At 40.7% G+C, this 24,354-nt stretch overlaps 1 pseudogene; it reads left to right on the top strand.

Annotated features, from left to right (window-relative positions):
- LOC100739120 overlaps positions 1–24,354 on the top strand; it is an 80,876-nt pseudogene that overhangs the window by 11,934 nt on the left and 44,588 nt on the right.

The raw sequence follows: 24,354 nt of genomic DNA, 5'->3' as shown, positions 1-24,354 counted from the left end.
GGCTTGGCCTAATTTGAGTGGAGAAGAAAGCTTGACAGTCTAGTTATTTTTTGTTTTCTCCCAAAAGAATGCAGGCTCTGTGACATTGTAACTTAGTAGGAACAAATCCCAGCTATCTCCCGAGTATCTCGAGCAATGCCTGGAGCATAGTAGGTGCTCAATAAATACTTGTTATAATAAATAAATAATAAAAATATTGAATAGAATTTAATAAAATGCATCAACATACAACATCCCTGCTGATGGTAGAGATCAAGGTTAGCCCAGTATGGCAGTGGACCAAATCCAACCCGCATCCTGTTTTGTAAATAAAACTTTATTGGATCTCAGTCACACCTGTTCACTTACATATAGTTTGTGCTGCCACCAAAGTTGAGTAGCTGTGAGGGAAACTGTAGTTTCTCACAGTCAGTAAGTCATATCACCATCTGGCGTAAATCAAATTGCCATAATACTCATGAAGGTTTTCTTTCATTTGTTAATTCAGTAAGCAAAATAGAATAGGCACACTGTAGATTTTAAAAATAATTTCAGGGAGTTCCCGTTGTGGCACAGTGGAAATGAATCCGACTAGGAACCATGAGGTTGCGGGTCCTATCCCTGGCCTCGTTCAGTGGTGTAAGGATCTGGCATTGCCATGAGCTGTGGTGTAGGTGGCAGAGGCAGCTCAGATCTGGCGTTGCTGTGGCTGTGGTGTAGGCCAGCAGCTATAGTTCAGGTTAGACCCCCTAGCCTGGGAACCTCCATATGCCATGGGTGTGGCCCTAAAAAAACAAAAAGACAAGAATGAATGAATGAATGAATTAATTAATTAAAATAAAATAAAAATAATTTCAGGCCTAGTTATTGACATTTTTTCTTTAGACCCTTTATTGAGAATGACATCTAATAGATTAGATTAGGTTTACCCAGGCCAAACAAGTCAATGTCTCTTTTATAAAACAATAGTTGACACAAGAGAAGAATGATATTCATATTGAATCTTGTCTATGTTTAAACTAGAGCTGTAATTCTAAAAATGTGCTTATAATTACAAATATTGGTAAACTAAGTGTAAGTGCCTTGTTATATCTAAATTTGATCTAAAAGTGTCCAAATTACCCATTATGCTCTCAACTATGCCCTCAAGTTGTCATAGGAGCAACTGTCCTTTAAAAAAATTTTTTTCACCTTCCATAAATCTCATTAAATAAAGACAATTGTGTTCCAAAACACCTGCCACGTCAAAAACATTTGATTTTCAGATTGCACTTACTTGAAAAATGGATAAACTACAATTGCTCAGAGTAAGGAAAAAACAAAGCAGTATTCAGTATTCCATGGTATAACCCCAAAAATATTGCAGTATTTATTGTGAAAAAAGTAATCATAGTACTTGTTCAATATTTTATTAAAAAATTTATTGAGAATCCATATTGGACATATCTAAGACCTAGAAACATTTTAAAATTTCATGTTATAGCATATAAGCTACTACTACTTTGCTTACCTTATCTATATTAACTCACTTCATCTTATTAAATGAATTTTAAATAGAAGATACCTTTCTCCTTTCACCTTTTTAATGGTTTACAGTCACTATTGTGTGTGATCAACTGGATTTGCCAGTTTCAGGCTAAGATGAGCCCCAGCCCTCATTTAACACTAGGATGGAAGTAAGTCACCACTAGATGGCAATATGAGGCAGTGATTAAATTCCACCTGGTTTAACCTGTGTTGACAGTGATTTTTTTCTTCAAGCAATTAATCATTCAATATATTTTTTCCATTCCCGTTAATACTACCTACTCCTCTCCTAACTTTAATTTGCTAAATTACTGTATTATGCAGGAACAATGGCCTCTGAATCATAATGAAATCTCTTACGTAAAGTTCTTTAGGTTAAATTAAATGTGGGCTTCCGAGAAGTGATATTCTCTTATTTTCTTTCACGATTAACTTCAAGCAAAACAATATCATAAAGGAATGTGAACAATACTTTTCATTACCAACTAGGCAATTAAAAGAAAAGACAAAGAAGCATTAACAAAAAAAAATTCACCATTCTTCATGGTAGCCGTAGTTGACAGCTAAAGCTTTTGTTTATTTTCATTGCTAAGTCTTGCATGGAAAGAATGTTTTTGGTAGATAGGGTGATACTGTCTTTATCAGTGTGGTTCAAGCAACCAGGCTCTGGTTAATACACTGTTTAATCAAAGCAGTGTGTCTCAGTGTGGACATTAGTAACAGGCTCTCTGATCCGGAGAATACAGCGGTTTCTCTCTAGAGAGCTTTTATCTTTTGTTCTTGGCTGGAAGTGCCTAGGCCAGGCATCAAACCTGGGTCACAGCAATGACAACACTAGATCCTTAACTCACTGAGCCACCAGGGAACTCCCCAGAGAGCTTTTGAAGGCAACTTCACTTTGGGCTGCTAAATGTTTCCATTTTTCATTGGAAATCTTTTTTTTTTTTTTTGTCTTTTTAGAGCCGTGACCATGGCACATGGAGATTCCCAGTCTAGGGGTCTAATTGGAGTTACAGCTGCCAGGCTACGTCAGAGCCACAGAGCCAGATTCAAGCCACATCTGCAACCCACACCACAGCTCACAGCAACACTGGATCCTTACCCACTGAGCAAGGCCAGGGATCAAACCCACAAACTCATGGTTCCTAGTTGGATTTGTTTCCCCTGTGCCATGAAAGGAACGTCCGGAAAAAAAAATTTTTATACAAGTTCTGCATTGCATTCTGGTGTTGATCTGTAATGGATACATATAGTTCCTTTCTCGTTTGTGATCATCTGGTAAGAATGATGACCTTTTCCAAGGTCTGAGTCAGTTCAGTTCAACTCCAAGTAACTCCACTAAAATAAATGTTTCCCCTACAACCAAGTCAGCATATGAATGGTATGAATGAGCATAGTTAGCAAAAATAATATAGGGAGTTCCCTGGTGGTCTAGGTGGTTAGGACTCGGAGCTTTCACCAGTGCAGCTTGGGTTTGATCCCTGATCTAGGGATTAAGATCTTACATCAAGCTGCTGCAAGCCATGGTTTAAAAAATCCAAAAAACCAAAAACACAAATAATAATAATACAGATAGACTCTGTTAGATAGGAAGTACACTGAATTGATGTATTCCAAAATTAAATAACTGAAAAGTTATGTTTTAAGTTTACATCTATTTTTATAGTTCCTTCATAAAAGAGCATTTCCCAGTAACAATTAACCACTTGGTTTGATACTTTGTGAAAGAATTCTTGAGATATTTATAAGTACATATATGTCTTTAACCATTTGGATTGTTCTAACAAAATACCATAGATGGGGTGGCTTATAAACAACAAACATTTACTTCTTACAATTCTGGAGGCTGGGAAGTCCAAGATCAAGGTGTTGGCAGATTCGATGTCAGGTGAGGGCTTCTTGATTCATAGAAGCTGTATTCTATTTCCTCGCATGGCAGAATGAGTGAGGGAGTTTCTGGAGTCTCTTTCATAAGGGCACTAATCGCATTCTTGAGGGCTCTACCCTCATGACTTAATCACTTCCCAAAGGCCCACCTCTTAATACTCTCACCTTACCTTTCAGGTTAGAATAGTGATTATTCTAATAGTGATTATATATGATTATATATGTCATAATTAAAGAATACAGCAAGTTCTTTTTGGTTTGGGTTTTGTTTGTTTGTTTGTTTTTTGTTTTTTGCTTCTTAGGGCCACACCTGTGGCATATGGAAGTTTCCAGGCTAGGGGTCAAATCAGAGCTGTAGCTGCTGCTGCCCTACACCACAGCCACAGGAATGTGGGTTTCAAGCCACATCTGCAACCTACACCACAGCTCATAGCAATGCCAGATCCTTAACCCACTGAGCAAGGCCAGGTATTAAACCTCATTCTCAGGGATACTAGGCAGGTGCATAACCTGCTGAGCCATAAGGGGAGCTCCCTATAGCCAAGTTTTCATAAGGAAATACTTTGTTATTTTCTAAATAAAAATTTTGAACAAATGTTTGCTGAACATCATAGTGCTAAGTGTTGGGAGGAATGCAAAAAAGTGAAAGACAGTCCCCTTCCTCAAAAACACATGTCCACACACTCTCATTGAAGAAACCAAGCATGAATTGTTTAAAAAGTACAAGGCCCCAGCAGATTGGAAGTCAGCAATGTGAAGGGTGGTGGATAAAAGAAACTCCTCAAGAGCCAGCACAGAGACTTCCTGGAAACCAAGTGACTCGAGCAGTTCATAAAGCACTTGTTCCACCCTGGCTATGTATTAGATTCACGTGGATTACATCTAAACACCCTGATGCCTGGGCGCCACCCTCAGAGATCCCCAGCTGAATCTAAGGAGGTTGCTCTAGTGTTGGTCCCAGGACTGCCTGCTGCTCCAAGATCAGAATGTCGGTCAGCTATGTCACAGAGCACAATGTTCAGTTCTGCTGACATCCTTCTTAGGAAAATAACATGACATGACATTCTCGATGAAAGAAGCAGTAGGTTGATTACCCTCTGGTAAAAGGGTCTCATCTTCTTGGGTCCATGTTTTGAGTAGCGCTGCTAAATCATGAGTGGAATTTACTCACATAGGTTTGGAGGAACAGAAGGAAGCAAGCATTCATGAAAATAGCAAAAACAAAGGTACAGGAATGGGGAGAAACAAGATATTTCAGAGCGACTTTTCTCTAGAGATTTGATGACATCATTAATATTCACTATAACACTAAAGGTTTATTAATGAAGAACAATTTAAGATATTACAAAATGGTCAGCATCTCTTTCCACATTATTCCCTTTATTCCACATTCCCCCCTTTTTAATGCACTTAATGTTTGTAAGTAAAAATTCCAGGTTTAATTTACTTTTCTTTGTATCTGTAGCCTTTTCTGCCTGTGCTGCACCACTTAGCTTACTGTCTAGTTTGGAATATGTGTTCAATAGACAATTTTTCCATTTTTTATTGTGGCAAAATTTACACATCTGTAAAGTAAACAATGACATAATGTGCTGCCAGGTACCAATTACCCAGCTTCAAGAATTATCAATACTCTGCCATTTCTGCTTCTTTGTAACTCCACCCACTCCCTGGCCCTGAATTAATTATTGCTTTTTAAGTTTCATCGGAGGTAAAGTTTACCTGTACCAAAATGACGCAATAACAGAGCCACACAGTTGGCTGCACGATTTTGGCAAATGCGTACATCTGAGGAGCCCACACCCCTGCAACAGAGAACATCTCTGTCACTCCAGAAGTTTCCTTCACATCTCTTGTCAGCCAACCTCACCAACCAGGGGCAACTGATAGGATTTTTTTTTTTCGCCTTAGTTGAAATTTGCCTGTTCCAAAATACCATTTAATGAAGTGCACAGCATTTATCTTCTGCATCTCGATTCTTTTGCTTCACATAATGTGGGGTTCATCCATTCAATAAACATTTTTTTTTAAATAAATAATTCTAGGCTAGAAAGTGGCAGGAGCAGAGGGCTCAAGATGAGGACAGATTGGGTGAGTGGGTTGGCATCATCTGTGATAGTCCCTGGAAGCCAAAACAAGGAACTTTTACTCTGTTTTCCTGGCTGCAAGTCAGCAGTCTGCTGCATCACTGCTGTGAGGGCCTAAGAAACAATTCTGACAACACATCTCACTCCCCACCGCTTTTGTGAGTCACTGCTGTGCCGCTGAGTGGCAGCGCCTGTTGCCAAACTCTCTGTGGAGCCGCTGCAGTCACACCTCCCCTGAAGAGCTGGCCTGGTCACAAGTCCCATCCCACACCCCCTGGAGAGATAGGAATATGGAGTGGAGATCTTGGCCCGTGCTTTTGAAAGACTGTGTGTGCCTTCTGGAGGTAGTGGAGCTGGGAAGTCAGTGATAGGAAAAGCTGGGCACTGGGAGTGTCAGGGCCCCTGTCTTGATAGCTCCGGACTGGCTGTGTACTGCTAGTGGGGGGACTCAGCTGTCCTGCAGGGCTGCTCAGGCAGTTTAGATCCATGTGGGTGCAGTAGGAGGTCGAGAATGCCGCAGACCAACCATGGAATTCAGCAGCGATAAAAGATTGGTTGACTGGGTCAGGCTCAGAGCCACAGCACTCGGGCCCTGGAATTGGAATCCAGGTCAAGGATGAAGAATACAGTCTGGACTCCAGCTAACTTTTGGAACCTAGAAAGTCCAAGGCAGAAGAGCAAGGAGGGTGTTTTCTTCTAGCAAAAAGCCTAAGCAGGGTTATACTGGAGAAGCAGTTGTCCAGCAGAGAAAAATGTGCCTGGAGGCTGATCCTGGGTGATCTTTTCCTTCCTAAACAACCTGTTGTCTTTCCTCAAATTCCAGAAAATCATACATTTAGAGGTCTTAAGAAAAGGGCAGGAGTTCCCGTCATGGCGCAGTGGTTAACGAATCCGACTAGGAACCATGAGGTTGAGGGTTCGATCCCTGGCCTTGCTCAGTGGGTCGAGGATCTGGCGTTGCTGTGAGCTGTGGTGTAGGTTGCAAACGCGGCTCGGATCCCGAGTTGCTGTGGCTCTGGCGTAGGCCAGTGGCTGTGGCTCCGATTAAACCCCTACCCTGGGAATCTCCATATGCCTCGAGAGTGGCCCTAGAAAAGGCAAAAAGACCAAAAAAAAAAAAAAAAAAAAAAAAAAAAGGCAGGAGAACCTGTAAGTGCCTTATTGTAATTGATAGGATCAAAGCCCCAAGTGCTAGAACCTGGGTGTTGCTAGATAGCAATTTACCCCCAAATCACTCCAAAATGTGTGGCTTAAAAAACAGCTATTATCTGATCTTTTCTGTGGGTCAGGAATCAGGACACAGTTTAGTGGGGTCATACAGCTCAGGGTTTTCACAGGCTCCAATCAAGGGGTCAGCCAGGGCTGCTGTCACATCTGAAGGTTCCCCAAGAGAATTTCCCACTACAAGTCTCACCCCTACAGGTGTCGTAGGATTCAGCTCTTATGAGATGTTAGGATGAGGGTCTTGATTCTTTACTGGCTGTTAGTCAGAGGCTGCCCAGAGTCTCTTGCCAAGTGAACTTTTCTACTTACTTTAATGAGAGCAACATGTGAGAAGAGTCAGAAAGACAGAATGTATAAAAAGATAAAAGTCAGGGAATTTCCTTCATGGCTCAGTGGTTAATGAACCGGACTAGGATCCATGAGGATGCTGGTTCGATTCCTGGCCTCTCTCAGTGGGTTTAGGGTCCAGTGTTGCAATGAGCTGTAGTGTAGGTCACAGACTCGGCTCAGATCCCAAGTTGCTGTGGCTGCAGTGTGAGCTGGCGGCTATAGCTCCAACTTGACCCCTAGCCTGGGAACTTCCACATGCCGTGGGTGTGCCCCCCCCAAAAAAAAAAGTCATTCTTTTATAACCTCAACCAAAAAGGACCATCCCTTTGAGGATTTTCATTAAGATTAAGTCACAGGTCCAACCCATCCATGCATAGGCATGAATACAAGAGGTGGAGGCACTGGAAGTCAGGTGGGAAGTTGCCCACCACCCTAGGGGACTGGAAGAGTGGAAAGACCATGGGCCCTGATAGTCCAATGGAGGTCATGGGGACCCAGATGATGGGTGAGGTGAGGTTGGGATCCAGAACCTCAGCCCACACCCATCCAAGCCATGGGAGAGCTTGAGAAAGAGGGCACGATGGGGACAAACTAGGGAGCACCCGGTTCTGACCTTATGCAGGGTGTAGACTGAACTTCATTGCACAATAAACTGACCTGTCATCTGGACAATCAAGTCTGTCCCTGAGAACTCTGAGGGACCCCGAACTCTAAGGGACTCCAAATGAACTCTAATTGGCCATTTTTTAGTGATTTCCTCCTGATTCCCAGAGAACTGACTGGTGAAACTGACCTTGGCCATGGTGTTGAACCACACAGGCAAAAGAAGCTATTTCTGGGTTTTTTTGACACTGTTTAAGGCCTAAACATTGTTTTGCCTTAATTGTGTCTGCTACTTTTCTAGAAGCTTTTCTTCTGTTTTTGACAAGGATGTAACATCTGCCTTCTCTATCTCACAAAGTTCTCATGGGAGCCAAAGGAGGTAGTGTTCATAAATGCATTTTAAAAGTTTTTTAAAGGAAAAATATCAGATATTCAAACCACATATTGTTATTATCATTGCTGTTGCCTTAAACAATTGGTTGTCAGAAAAGAGCAAAGCTTTCCAGATAAGCTTTGGCTCCTTCCGCTTCTGTTCTGACAGCAGGTGATCCTCCATCCCCAGAGGAGGGCTGTTTTTGGTGACTCTGAGGTTCACTCCGCTCCAGTCACTGACTGAGGTTGGCCATGCCCTCCCCAGGCTAGGGGCATACATGTGCCCCTTAGTTTTGATTACCCAGCCGCTCCCTGTGTAAAGCACAGGGCTTTCGGCCTGCCCCAGGGGCCTCCCATTTTCACCCTCTGTGCTCTATCTCCCTCTGCATGAAACTGTTCCCGGGTGCCAGGCACTCATTGTTGCGTTTCCTTTGCACTTTTGACCTGGATCTATTTCTTTTTTGTGGTTTGTTTTGTTTTCGTTTTTTTGGGGGTTTTTCTTTTTTTGGCTGCACTACTGACATGCAGAAGTTCCTGGGCCAGGGATCAAACCCACATCACAGCAGTAGCCCTGGCCTCAGCAGTGACAATGCCAGATACTTAACCTGTTGAGCCACCAGGGAACTGCATGGATCTATTTCAATCATCACGATTGCTTTGCAAAGTAGATATGGTAATTCTTCCCTTTTTTTTTTTTTTTTTTTTTTGGTCTTTCTGCCATTTCTTGGGCCACTCCTGAGGCATATGGAGGTTCCCAGGCTAGGGGTCTAATCAGACCCCTAGCCTACACAACAACCACAGCAACAGCAGGATCCGAGCTGCGTCTATGACCTACACTACAGCTCACAGCAACGCCGGATCCTTAACCCACTGAGCAAGGCCAGGGATTGAACCCACACCCTCATGGTTCCTAGTCGGATTCGTTAACCACTGAGTCACGACAGGAACTCCGTTAATTCTCATCTTCTGAAGCCCAAGCCTTTACAGCTAGTGACAGCCAGGATCCAAACGCCGGCCCACTCGCTCCCTTGTACTCAGGTGCCCAGTGCCCACTCCCATTAGGTCAGGAGACACTGTTCTTCAAGTTCTGTGATTCCCCACAGTAACTGGGGATGTTGCCCACAGGTAGAAAAAGTGATATGGGCAAACACCTGACAGACACACATATTTCTGCCACAATTTATTACTGATACATTGTAATGGATGAAAAAGATTAACTTGTATTTTGTAAAAAAAAAAAAAAAAGAAAGAAAAATTTTGGCCACACCCCCAGCATAAGGATGTTCCCAGGCCAGGGGGCAAATCCAAGCCGGAGCTGCAACCTACACCACAGCTGCAGCAATGCTGGATCCTTAAGCTGCTGTACCACATCGGGAACTCTGTATTTTGTAAAAGGATTTTAATGAAAATGTTGTAGTCCTGGTAATAGTGTATGTCCACATTAAATACAAAGGCTGAAATTCCACATTTTGGATGGGTTAAGTTGACTCTGTGCCACTAAATATCTATATTAAAAGCACCATACTGCCTTAAGTTTTATTCATTTACATGAAGAGACTCCAGGGTATAACACTTTATAAAAAGTACTAAAAGTAACTGTTACCATGGCAACACACTGCCTGCATTAGTAGCCTCCAAAGGGAAAGCACTTTGGAAACGAGCATTTACAGATGCCCCAGACTAATTGAAACTCTGTGGAATGGATTTTAAATCACTGTTAACACTTGTAACTTCACTCTTAGGTTCAAAAGATATCTCAGAGTTTGCCTCATACACGTGCTATTTTAAAATTAAAGAAGTGTATTTCATTAATAATTGCTGATTTTCTCTTTATATATATATTTGATTCTCTCTCTCTCTCTCTCTCTCTCTCTTCTATATATATATATATATATATATATATATATATATATATATGGAACTCAAAAAATGGATTTTAAAATGCATCTAGATGAGTATCCATGAATGGCTAAGGCAATTTGGCAAAAGAAGAGCTAGGGGTTGGGGCACACCCCCATATGAAGTCATACCACAGAGTTGGAGCAATAAGGCATCTGCTCCAGCAGAGGAAACACAAAGAGGTGGATGCAGCCTATGAAAGAGCCCAAAACCCACCAACCACACATAGGCCTGATACACACCTGGGAGAGCATCAACCCTCTGGACCAGCCGGGAAAAGACCAAAGTGTTAGCAGCAATGATGGGGAAAACTGTTGCAGTAAATGGATTCCTCCCTCACACTGTGCAAAAGAGGAAAAGTCCAGGGAGTTTCCTGGTGGTTCATTGGGTTACGAACTCGGTTTTGTCACTATTGTGGCTTGGGTCACTGCTGTGGCGGGAGTTCAGTCCCTGGCTTGGGCACTTCCACGTGCTGCGGGCATGGCCGAAAAAAGAAAAAAGAGAAATGGAAAACCGAGATTACTTTTAAGAAATAATTTTTTTAAAGGCAAAATCCTATTGGATTCACTATCTAAACAGAAAAAGTAAAACCCTAAAGCAGGTACAGAAGGGTGACAGGAAACGTCTTTGAGAGCTCAGGGAGGAGATTTTCTAAACAAGACACTCACTGCACTAATGATAGGGCAAGCTAGGAGGGATAACACCACATAAAAACTCTACCTGTGGTTCAGTGAAGCCGTCTTAGTCAAAGTCAGCAGAAAATAATAACCTGGAAGAAGATTTGAAGTGAATAAAATTGACAAGGGATTAAATACAGGATCTGTCTGAGAGGATTTGCCACAGTGATGGCAACGGTCCCAGTCTGTGCTGGCCCCTAGCCATGTGCTCCTAGTTCTATTTACTTTTAATTAATTGTCATCCTAAGGGGCACAGGGACCAGTGGCTGCCCTGCTAGACAGCACAGACCTGGAATATACAAGGAACTCCTGCAAGTAAGTAAGGAAAGCTAGAAAGCGCAAAATATGAATAGGCAAAAAGAAAAAAGTGGCTGCATCTTAACGTTTTACCTTCATTCTCCTCCATCTCCAATTCTTTGCTTATTTTATTTTTATTTTGTCATCATATTTCTACAGTACAACCAAGTCCCTTTCAGAGAGTGGCATGGTGCATACTGGGGACCAGCTGCCCTGGCTGGGCAGGCCTCCAGGGCCTTTGAGCTTCTACGACAAACTTCACATTCTCATACGATGTGCCCAGGCCCAGGCTTTGTGGGAAGTCATCTATTCCTGCTCATTTTAAAGCAAAACTGCATTTATCAACGGCTCAATGAGGCTTCTAAGACAGTAAACAAAGGGGTCAGTGATGTTTCCAACTCTACACAGGCCAAGTCTGGGGGGACACGTTGCATTCTTTTTGCTATTTGCATAATGGAGAGAACAGTTTAATGTTGTGTAAAGAGAAAAATGAAAGAAACTGTAATGTATTACTTAACAGGAGCGATAGTTCACATTCTTCTTTTCACTGTACCCTCAGAAAGATAATCCCAGTGGAGCTGTCCAGAGGAAGGGAACTCATCATGAAAAGAGTAAGGGGCTCTCTGGAGGAAGGCTGGAGAGGATCCAGTCCCCCGTGGCAGGAAGGTGGCATCAGAGCCACACTTATTGTGCCATACATGTCACTGAAGAAGAACTAGGCATCAAACAAATATTGTTTGGCTCAGAAAAGTTCTTTAAGGAAGCAACGATTTTTCCCTGTGTTGGGCAACAAAAGCAGGTAGTTTACTCATCCAGAAGCATTAAACTGAAAGAGGTTAAACTGTCCTTTTTGCAGGAAAAAAAATTGCCAACATAAATGGTAACTCTGTGTGGGTCGATCACACAGCCCTCAACCAGAAAAGGTAACTTGAACCTCCCTGAGACAAGAGGAAAGGCTGCCCAGTCAAGGTTCAGGGAACCAGCAGAACAGAAAAGCTTCAGGTCCCACATGGTGTGAATGGAGAGGCCAGAAGCAGAGCTGCAGTGAGAGTCTGCAGAAGAATCAGCAATGAATTGCAAGAGAGTTGGGGGCAAAGAGCCCTCAGGCCTCTGTACCCCAATCAATCAATCAATCAGTTGGAGCTGGGAAAGCCCCAAGGCCATCTATCAATAGATGCCATTGATCGTCAAAATCCCAAGCCAAGCACTGAGGTTTTATAGGATTTTTGTTGACTTGATAAATCTTTAGAGTAAGTGAAGGCAGTCATCTTTCACTTACTCTAAAGATCCCAGTGTTTTTCGACAGTTCCACAGACGACGGTGCCTCTCCCCCAGGCATGTTCCTAGCCAGATCAGGCAGGCAGCACCGTCCTGCTGGTGGTCAAGTGCACCCCAAGTCATCAGAAGCCTGGAGAGGGGAATGGCTCTGACCCCAACGTGGGGAAAAGTGCAGAAGGACCCAGTTCCACACTCTGGTTTGATGGGCTGTGAAATCTCGTCTTACATTTTATAACGAATAATAATTGTTCATATTTTCTTTCACTAGGAATGCGTCATAAAGAAATATCCCATTCAGTTCTGAAACATCTTTAAGTGATTTAATAACTGTGTAAGGTAAAACATAATTTAAGCATTCAATAAGATTGCCTTGATGTAAAACTTCTTATGTAGTCATTTGACTGCATTTCCCAAAAAAGTCATTTGGGCTGCTTAATTTTTTTTGTAATTGTGAGGATCAATTCTTTCTTTTAAAATTCATTGTGATATAATTCAAAGCTTTGAGTCAGACAGAGCTGGATTCAAATTGGCTTCAGTCAGTCTGTGAAGTGCAGTCTTGGGCAAGTCTCTTCACCTCTGTACACCTCAGTTTCGTCATCGGTAGTGTGGGTTTCTTTGAAAATTACGTGAGTGGACACATTAATGTCTATTCCCTTCTCCTTGCTCTGCCTCCCTTTCTTATATACCTCTTCTATACCTGGTATAGAAGAGCAGGTCTCTTGTCGTCCGTGCACAGGGGAAGAATTCAGCTCATAGTCTTTTCTGAGAGGAGCTTCTAGGAGGAGAGCAACAGGTTGGCCTAGCCCCAACCAAGCACACCAGGGTGCTCTGATCCTAGATCTCACTGTCCTCCAGAGCCCAGCTGTAGCACTGACAGATCTTTGTTTTCATGGCTTGAGCACCAAGACCCTGGTGACTGGAGAGGTGAGAAGGGAGAGGTCTGCCTTCTCTCAAGGGCTCTTCTGAGTGTCAAGAGAATTACTCTTTGCAGTTATTTCAGAGTAGTGTGGATTTTTGTTTTGAATTTTTCTACATTGGTAAAATATACCTAACATAAAATTTGCCACCTTAACCGTTATTATTATTATTATTTTACTGAAGTTCGGTTGATTTATAGCACTGTGTTAGGTTCAGGTGTACAACATACTGGTTCAATATTTTCATAGCTTATACTCCATTTAAAGTTGTTACAAATGGAGTTCCCTGGTGGCTCAGCGGGTTAAGGATCTGGCATTGGTCACTGCTGTGGCTCTGGTTATAGCTGTGGCACAGGTTCAATCCCTGGCCTAGGAACTTCAGCATGCTGTGGGCACAGCCAAAAAAAATGGACTATATCTCTGTGCTGTACACTACGTCCTTGTAGTTTATTTATTTTACACATAGTAGTTTATATATCTTTTCACCTCTTATTCCTATATTGCCTCTCCTCACTTCTACCCACTGGTAACTGCTAGTTTGTTCTCTGTATCTGTGAGTTTATGTTTTGTTATATTGATTTGTTTTGTTTTTTTTTTTTTTTTGTCTTTTTTGGCTGCCGCACAGCATATGGAGTTCCTGGGCCAGGGAGCAGATCTGAGCTGCAGTTGTCACCTAAGCTGCAACTGTGGCAATGCTTCATCCTTAACCCATTATGCTGGGATTGAAACTGCATCCCAGCATTCCCAAGATGCTGCCAATCCTGTTGCAACCACAGCAGGAACTCCTTGTTTTATTTTTAGGTTCCACAAATAAGTGATAACATACAGAATTTATCTTTCTCTGACATATTTCATTAAGCATAATATGGTTCAAGTCCACCCATGTTTGCAAATGTTAAAATTTTAGAGTTCCTGCTGTGGCACAATGTGATCAGTAGTGGTCTCTGCTGTGCTAGGACACAGGTTCGATCTCCAGTCTGGCATAGTGGGTTAAAGGATCCAGTGTTGCCATAGCTGCAGCATAGGTCACAGCTGCAGCTTGGATCAGATCCTTGGCCCAGGAACTCCATATGCTATGGGATGGCAAAAAAGAATTTAAAAAAAAAAAAAAAGCACTTCATTATTTTCATGGCTGAGTAATATTCCATTGTTTACATACGTACCACTTTTTTTTTTTTTCTTTTTAGGGCCACACCCAAGGCATAGGGAAGTTCCCAGGCTAGGGGTCAAATCGGAGCTACAGCTGCTGACCTACACCACAGCCACAGCAATGCAGGATCTGAGCCGTGACTGCAACATACACCATAGCTCATGGCAGTGCCAGATCCAAGTGAGGCCAGGGATTAAACCAGCATCCTCATGGATACTAGACAGATTCGTTTCCATTGCACTACAACAGTACCTCCATGTACCACATCTTCTTTATCCATCTGTTGATGGACACTTAGGTTGCTTCCATATCTTGCCTATTATAAGCAGTGCTGCTATGAACACTGGGGGTGCATGTGTCTTTTCAAATGAGTGTTTTCATTTTCTTCAGATATATGCCCAGAAGTGGAATTGCTGGATCATACAGTAGTTCTCCTTTTAGTTTTTGGAGAAAACTCCATTCTGTTTTCCACAGTGGCTGCACAAATTTACATCCCCACCAAGAGAGTACAGGGTTGTTTTCTCCACATCCTCACCAATGTTTGTTATTTGTGACCTTTTTTTTTTATTTTTTTGATTTTAGGGCCACACCCGTGGCACATGGAGGTACCCAGGCTAGGGGTCTAATCAGAGTTATAGCTGCCGTCCTATGCCACAACCACAGCAATGCCAGATCCGAGCCAGGTCTACGATCTAAACCACAGCTCATGGTTTAGGATCCTTAACCCACTGAGTGAGGCCAGGGATCGAACCTGCAACCTCATGGTTCCTAGTGGGATTCATTTCCACTGAGCCATGATGGGAACTTCTATTTGTGACCTTTTTGATGATAGTCATTCTGACAGATGTGGTTTGATATTTCACTGTGGTTTTGATTTGCATTTCTCTGATGATTATCAATGTGGAGTATCCTTTCCTGTGCCTGTTGGCCATCTGTAGATCTTCTTTGGAAAAATGTCTATTCAGTTCTCCTGCCCATTTTTTAATTAGGTTGTTTGCCTTTTTGACATTGAGTTGTGTGAACTATTTGTATATTTAGGATATTAACCCCTTACTGATCATATCATTTGCAAATATTTTCTCCCATTCAGTAGGTTGTCTTTTCATTTTTTTAGTGGTTTCCTTTGCTGTGCAAAAACTTTTAATTAGGCCCCATTTGTTGAATTTTGCTTGGTTCCTTTGCCTTAGGAGACAGATCAATAAATACTGCTTTGATTTATGTCAGAGTGTCCTACCTATGTTTTCTTCTAAGAGTTTTATGGTTTCCAGTGTTACATTTAGATCTTTAATCCATTTTGAGTTTATTTTTGTGTATGGTGTTAAGAAAATATTCTTGTTTCATTCTTTTATGTGTAGCTGTCCAGTTTTCCCAGAACTACTTATTGAAGAAGCTGTCTTTTCTCCATTGTATATTCTTACCTCCTTTGTTGTAGATTCAAATTTTTTTTTTTTTTTTTTTTTTTTTTGTCTTTCCTAGGGCTGTACGCATGGCATATGGAGGTTCCCAGGCTATGGGTCAAATCGGTACTGTAGCCGCCGACCTATGCCAGAGCCACAGAAACACCAGATCTAAGCCACGTCTGCGACCTATACCACAGCTCTCAGCAATGTCAGATCCTTAACCCACTGAGTGAGGGTGGGATCGAACCCAAAACCTCATGGTTCCTAGTCAGATTCATTAACCACTGAGCCACGACGGGAACTCCTGTTGTAGATTAATTGATCATAGTGTGTAGGTTTATTTCTGGGCTTTTTTTTTTCCATTGATCTATGTGTCTGTTTTCATGCCAGTACCATACTGTTTTAATTACTGTAGCTTTGTATTACTGTAGAGAAAATGATGTCCCCCAACTTTTTTCTCAAGATTTCTTTAGAAATTTGGGGTCTTTGTGGTTCCATATAAATTTTAGGATTATTTGTTCCAGGTCTGTGGAAAATATCATGGATATTTTCATAGGGATTGGATTAAATCTGTAGATTGCTTTGGGTAGTGTCAACATTTTAACAATATTAATTCTTCTAATCCATGAACATAGGATATCTTTCCATTTTTTATATCATCTTCAATTTCCTTCACCAGTGGCTTATAGTTGTCAGAACATGGGTCTCTTACCTCCTTGGTTAAATTTATTCCTAAGTATTTTAGTATTTTTAATGTAGTTTTAAAGGGAATTGTTTTCTTGCTTTCTCTAATAGCTCATTATTAGTGTATAGAAAAGCAACAGATTTTTGTATAGTAATTTCATATCTTGCAACTTTACTGATTTCATGTATTTGTTCTGTTTTTTTTTTTTTTGGTGGAGACTTTAGGGTTTTCTCTATTATTATCATGTCATCTGCAAACAGTGACCATTTATATATATCAACTTTGATGAGAGTTTTTTCATGAATGGATGTTGAATTTTGTCAAATGCCTTTTCTGCATCAGTTGAGATAATATGTGATTTTCATCCTTCCTTTTGTTAATGTGGTATATTACATTAGTTGATTTGCAGATATTGAAACATCTCTGTATCCTTGGAATAAATCCCACTTGATCACGGTATATGAGGCTTTTAATATAGCCATCTTAACCATTTTTTAAATCTTTTTAGGGCCGTCCCCATGACATATGAAAGTTCCCAGGCTAAGGGTTGAATCAGAGCTGTAGCTGCTGGCCTACACCACAGCCACAGCAATGCAGGATCTGAGCTACATCTGTGACCTATACCACAGCTCACAGCAATGCCACATCCTTAATCCACTGAGTGAGGCCAGGGATTGAAACTGCATCTTCATGGATACTAGTCAGATTCGTTTCCACTGAGCCATGATATGGGAACTCCCATCTTAATTATTTTTAAGTGTACAGTTCATGATGTTAAATGCACTCACAATATTGTGCAACCATCTCCATCATCCATGTCCAGAACCATTTTCATCTTGCAAAACTGAAACTCTGCACCCATTAAACAGTTAACTCCCATACCCTTCTCTTCCCAACTCCTGACAACCATTCTACTTTCTGTCTCTATGAATTTGACTGCTCTAGGGACCTCATATGAGTGATGATATACAATATCTGTCTTCTTGTGCTTGGCTTATTTCACTGAGCCTAATGTTCTCCAGGTTTATCCATGTAACAAATGTGAGAATTTCCTTCCTTTTTAAGGCTGAATAATATTCTATTTTACAGAGTGAACACACTTTGCACAGCAGTGTTTTTAATGTGCTTACTCTTTCTTTACCTATGAGAAGAAAATTTCTTAAAGATATTAATTTTTTTTTCTGCTCGGTCTGTTTACAGTAATACCTTTGGGTAAATGATTTTCTTTAGCATACAGTACAAAATAATGTCAAAGAAGTTGTTGATGCTTAGGTTCAATAATCCATTCGCAATGTAGTAACTTTCCCTTAAGGTCTATTATTTGCTTGAAGATAAAAATAAATAGAGATTTCAACCTCTGAGCAAAGAGCTGCTTACTGTATTTATTTAGTGTGTTATAATTAAAACTGTTGTGAATTCTGCAGCTGCATTTTGCAGAGGCTGAGAAAACCTTTTTTCAGTTTGGTTCAAGTAAATTCACACTTCCTGAATTCCGTTTTGTGCTTTAGGATCTAAAAATGAACCTAGAATTAAAAACAAAAATGCAATAACACTGTTGTGGCGTGCCTGGACTCATGCAGACATCAAAGGGTGTGTGTGATGCCCAGCATGTATCCAAATAAAGTTTGGTGACTCAGTTTGAATCCAAGTATGTTAGTGCCCACATGCGTTTTTTCCCTAAATTTTGATTGAGGTCAGCTCCCTGACCTCAGTCTCAATTCTACTCTCACCTTTTGGACTGAATTCCCTTTAAATTAAGTGAAGCATTTTTTTTTAAAGAAAGAAAGAGAGAAGACTTTGCAGAGAAAGGAGGTCACTAAAGAGTATTCATTGTATTTGCCACCAGAGTTTAGGAGATGGCAGGAGCCCTTAGAGGTTTGTTGGGGCTCCCTAGTGTAGTACCCTAATGTCTACCTTTGGGAATCTTCCATCAGATGAGGGGCACCAGGTCCTTCTCCCCTGCCCCAGTGGAGCCTGGAGGCTACATGTTGGCTCCTAGCACACTGAATCTTGAGGATATGATGCAAGAACCTGGGCAGCGTCAGATGTTAGAGGTCATACTGCCATAACGGCAGCAGCCTCAGAGATAGTTGTATCCCAGAGGGGCTCTTCCTGCCATTTCCTACTTCCTGACCTTCCAAAGATTCCTGGTCCTGCTGCTCTGGAGGGCAGCATGGGCCCCCATTACATGTTTGAGCCAGGCAGCCTGGGATTTGGAAGAAGTCAGGGAAGGTAACCTTGATGTGGAAGCAAACTTAGGTCAGAAACAAAAACAGCCAATTAGGTAAAATGAAGCAGCAGAGGAGCATGTCCCAAATGAATAAACAAGATAAAACCCTAAAAGAAGAACTAAGTGAAGTGGACATAGCAATCTACCCAAGAAAGAGTTCGAAGTACTGATTATAAAGATGATCAAAGAACTCAAGAAAAGAATGGATGAACCGAGTGAGAAGTTAGAGGGTTTTAATAAATGGTTAAAAAATATAAAGAAAAACCTAACAGACATGAAGAATACAATAACTGAAATGAAAAATACACTAGAAGGAATTAATAGTAGACTAAATGATACAGAGGAACAGTTCAGTGATCTGGAAGGAAGAGTAGTGTAAATCACCGAGGATAAGTAGAAAAAGGAATAAATAACAAGAAGAAATGAGGACAGTAAAAGACCACTGGGATGATATCAAGTGCACTACCATTTGCGTTATAGGCATCCTAGAAGGAGACAGCACAGAAAAGTCCCAAACAGGATTAACCCAAAGAGGACCAACTAAGACACGTTGTAATTAAAATGGCACAAAGTAAAAATAAAGAGAGAATATTAAAAGCAGCAAGGGTGGAGTTTCTCTTGTGGCTCAGTGGGTTAAGAACCCAGCTAGTATCCATGAGGGTTCAATCCCTGGCCTCGCTCAGTGGGTTAAGGATCCAGCATTGCTGCAGGCTGTGACAAAGTTCGCAGATGTGGCAAAGATCTGGCATTGCTATGACTGTGGCATGGGCCAGCAGCTGTAGCTCCAATTTGACCAGCTCTGGGGATTTCCATATCCTGTGAGTGTGGCCCTAAAAATAAAGAAAAGCAGCAAGGGAAAAGCAACATGTGACATGCAAGGGAACTCCCATAAGGCTATATGTTGCTTTTCAGCAAAGAGGAGTGGCATGATATACTTAATGTATGAAAGAGAAACACATGCAACCATGAATACTCTGCCCAGCAAAGCTTTTATTCAGATTTGATGGAGAGGGAAAAATTTTACATACAAGCAAAAGTTAAAACAGTTCAGTACCACAAAACTAGCTTCACAAGAAATGTTAAAGGGACTTCTCTAAGTGAAAAAGAAAAGGCCACAACTAGAATGTGAAAATTATTAAAGGAAAAATCTCATTAGTAAAGGCAAATACATGGGAATGGTAGTAAATCAACCACATACAAAGGCAGTAGGAAAGTTAAAAGAAAAAAAGTAGTAAAACCATCTATATCCAGAATAAGAAATTAAGAGATACAAAAAAAAAATAGTTGTAAAATATGATGTCAAAAACAGTAATCATGATAGGAGGAGAGTAAAAATGTGGGGTTCTTAAAGTGTGTTTGAAATTAAGAGATCAGCAACTGAAAAATCATATATTTGGCTATATATATATATGTAAATCTCATGGTAACAACAAACCAAAAATCTATAATAGATACACAAAAAGAGAAAGGAATACAAATACAAATACAATGTTAAAGATAGTCATCAAGTCACAAAAGAAGGAACAAAAAAGACCTACAAAAACAATTTAAAAAATGGCATTAAGTACATACATACCAATAACTAATTAATCTATGACAGAGGAGGCAAAATATACAAAGGAGAAAAGAGAGTCTCTTCAGCAAGTGGTGCTGGGTTGGGTGGACAGCTATGTGTAAAAGAATGAAATTAGAGCACTCCCTCACACCATATACAAAAATAAACTCAAAATAGTTTAGAGGCCCAAACATAAAACATGACACCATAAAACTACCAGAAGAGACCATAGGCAAAACATTCTCTGACATAAATTGTAACAATGTTTTCTTAGATCAGTCTCCCAAGGCAAGAATAAACAAATAATCAAACTTAAAAGCTTTTGCGGAGCTCCTGTCGTGGAGCAGTGGTTAACAAATCGACTAGGAACCATGAGGTTGTGGGTTCGATCCCTGCCCTTGCTCAGTGGGTTAACGATCCGGCGTTGCCGGGAGCTGTGGTGTAGGTTGCAGACGCGGCTCGGATCCTGCGTTGCTGTGGCTCTGGCGTAGGCCAGTGGCTACAGCTCTGATTCAACCCCTAGCCTGGGAACCTCCATATGGCGCGGGAGTGGCCCAAGAAATGGCAAAAAGACAAAAAAAAAAAAAAAATTAAAAAAAAAGAAAGAAAGAAAACAGTATGGAGTTTCCTCAAAGCATTAAAAATAGAATTATCATATGACCCAGTAATTTCACTTCTTGGGTATTTATCTGAGGAAAACGAAAACACTATCTCAAGAAGATACATTCGCCCCCACATTCACTGCAGCATTATTCAAAATAGCCTTGATATGGAAACAAACTAATCCATCAATAGATTAATGCATAAAGAAACTGGTGTGTGTGGGGGTGTGTGTGTGGGGGGGGTGTGTGTGTGTCTATACAGCCACAAAAAGAATGAGATCTTGCCCTTGCAACAACATAGACAGTCACTGATGCACTGTGGTAAGCTAAATAAGCCAGAAAAAAAAAATACCATATGATTTCTCTTATTCAGGAAATCTAAAAATAAATAAAATAAAAAACTGGCGTGACCACTGTGGTGCAACAGGATAGGTGGCATACTGGGAGCGTTGGGACGCAGGTTCAATCCCCAGCCCAACACAGTGGGTTAAGGATCTGGCGTTGCCTCAGCTGTAGTTTAGTTCACAACTATGGTTCAGATCTGAGCCCTGGCCAGGGAAATCCATATGCCGTGGGGTGGCCAAAAATGAAAAAAAAAAAAAAAATCAAAACCAAGCTCACAAATACAGAGAATGTCATTGCCAGAGGGGGGTTAGAAGGTAGGGGAAATGTATGAACTGTTTTCTTATTTTGGGTTTGAGTATTTTAAATGAGAAAAAAATATTTAAACTGGTATAAACTTTTCTCTGGGGTAAAGAGGACCAGAATGCAAAAGCACAAAGGACAGGCTGAACTTTCTGTCCAGAAAAATGTGTAAAATTCCTTTTTATTCAGTTGTTGGTAAATCTATTGCAACAGAAAGCCTAAGGACAAAGCAATAAAATTATTGTCCTGCCAGAAGTGGTAACTACTTTTTCTCTTATTTAAGGGTAATCAACTTCCAGAAAAGAAGTGCCATTTTAAAAGGGAAGATTAAAGCACGCAAAACTTGAATACCTGTTAGCTACACAAGAGAAAATATGTAAACAGCCTTGATAATAAGGAAATGAAAAGGCATTTCTGTCTAGATACACATCTAACATACCTAATACCAATCAATTTGCTCTAACTACGGCATATTTTTAAAACTTTTGGTATTCATTGTACTTTATCCAATTAAAATATATTAATTTGATATTTTGAAAAAAAAAGTTAGGTTTCATTAAAATTAAAAACTTCTGCCCTACCAAAGACACTGTTCAGAGAATGCAAAGACAAACCACAGACTGGTAGCAAATATTTACAAAAGAATGTGATTGAAACTGTTATCCAATATATACAAAGAACTTTTAAAACTCAACAATAAGAAAACAAACAAGCTTATTTTAAAATGGGTGGCAACAGCAAAAAATATCACAACACAGCTATCCTTCAATAAAACTTTACAAAATGAAAAACGAAACAAAATGGGTAGGCAATCTGACCAGGTATCTCACCAAAGAAGACATACACATGGCAAAGTTGCTTATATTAAAATATTCAATATCACATGTCATTAAGGAATTGAAAATTAAAACAGTAATTAGGCATCACTATACAACTCTCAGAATGACTAATATCTATTTGAATAGCTTCTCACCAGCCATTCTAACAAGTGTGAAGACTATCTCACTGTGGTTTTGATTTGCATTTCCATGATTAGTGATTTTGAACATCTTTTTATGTATCCACTGGCCATCTGTGAACAAGTGAAATGAAAAGCACAACATCATTTACATTTACATTGGCACAAAAAAATTGACCTGTTTAGGTATAAATCTAACAAACCATGTAAAGGATCTATATAAAGAAAATGATACTGGTGAGGACATGGAGCAACAGGAACGCTCATTCTTTGGTGATAGGAGTGCAAAATGGTGCAGCCGCGCTGGAAGATAGTTTGGTAGTTTCTTACAAAGCTAAACATACTCTTACCTTATGATTCAGCAGTCATGCTCCTAGGTATTTACTTAAATTAGTTGAAAATTTAAGTGCATACAAAAATATGCACACATTTATAAAACTTTATTCATAACTGCCCAAACTTGGAAGTAACCAAGTCATTAATGGGTAAATGAATACACTTTACTATGATATGGCCATACAATGAATATTATTTAGCAATAAAAAAGAAATATGTAATAAAGTCACAGAAAGACATAGAGGGACCTTAAATGTGTATTACTAAGTGAAAAAAGCCTGTCTGGGAAAAGTCTATATAATGTTTGATTCCAACAGCATGACATTCTGGAAAAGCAAAACCATAGAGACAGTAAAAAGATCAGTCATTTCCAGGAGTTTGGGGAAAGAGGAGAGAGAATAATAGGTGGAGTATAGGACTTTTTTGAGGTTGTGAAACTCTTCTGTATGATACTGTAATGATACAGTGTATACTGTAATACATAAAATACTGGTGCGTGCATGATTGTGAACTTGTCAGAACACATAGAACTGTACGACACAAAGGGAACTCTAATGTAAACTATGGCTTTTAGGGTTTTTGGAGGATTTTGTTGGCTGTGCATACAGAAGTTCCTGGGCCAGGGACCAAGCCCCCACCACAGCAATGATCCAGCCCACTGCAGTGGCAACACCCAATCCTCAACCTGCTGCACCACAAAAGAACTCCAGGGTTTTTTGTTCTTTTTTTTTAAATGCTGAGTCACTCTGCATTTAATAACTTTGTCTTCCTGTGTATTTTGTCCTATATTAATATAGCCACTCTGGCTCTCTTACAGTTACTGTTTGCATGATATATCTCCTCCATTCCTTTCACTTTCAGCCTCTTTGAATCTAAAGTGTATTAGATTGTCTTGTCGACAACATATATTTGGATTTTGTGGGTTTTTTTGGTGTGTGTGTCTTTTTTAGGGCTGCACCTATAGCATATGGAGGTTCCCAGGAGAGGGGTCGAATTGGAGCTGTAGCCACCAGCCTATGCCACAGCAACACCAGATCCATGTCTGCGACTTGCACCACAGCTCATGGCAACACCACTGATCCTTAACCCACTGAGCAAGGCCAGGGATCAAACCTGCATCCTCCTGGAAACCAGTCATTCATTTCCACTGAGCCACGATGAGAACTCCTGGATCTTGGTTTTTAAATCCAGTGTAACATTCTCTGACTTTTGACTGGAGCGTTTAGTCCATTCACTTTTACTGTTCTTATTTATCTAGTTGGAACTACCTCTGCCATCTGACATTTGTCTTCCCTATGCCTCTATGTATTTTGTTCCTCTGTTCCTCCTCCACTGCCTCTTTTGTGGTAGTCGACATTTTCTGGTGTATAATTTTCATTCTTTTGTTGATTTAGGGACTATTTTTGGTTTTAGTTTCTTCCTGGTAGTTGCTTAAGTCTGAAGCACTGGGGAAGGCAGAACTGGCTTCAGGAGCTGGTCAGAGTTACCATTTGGATATAAACAATCCATGCTCTCTGATACCTGCTGGAGCCACTGGCTTCTGGAAGCTCGTCTGGTCCAGTCTTTCTCTCCGGGGATTGGTTTTGCTTTTAGGTCCAAATTTGGCCTGTTGTCCAAGCCTCTGACTTCAGCCTAAGCCTGATGGAATCAGACCTTTTGACCTGGGCTCTTACTGCAAGCCCTGACTATGATTCCAAGGCTTTCTGATCTTTGAGC

The sequence above is a fragment of the Sus scrofa genome, chromosome 1 (genome assembly GCF_000003025.6).
Source record: "Sus scrofa isolate TJ Tabasco breed Duroc chromosome 1, Sscrofa11.1, whole genome shotgun sequence".
Taxonomy (NCBI): Eukaryota; Metazoa; Chordata; class Mammalia; order Artiodactyla; family Suidae; genus Sus; species Sus scrofa.
This window is presented reverse-complemented; position numbering and strand designations above follow the sequence as displayed.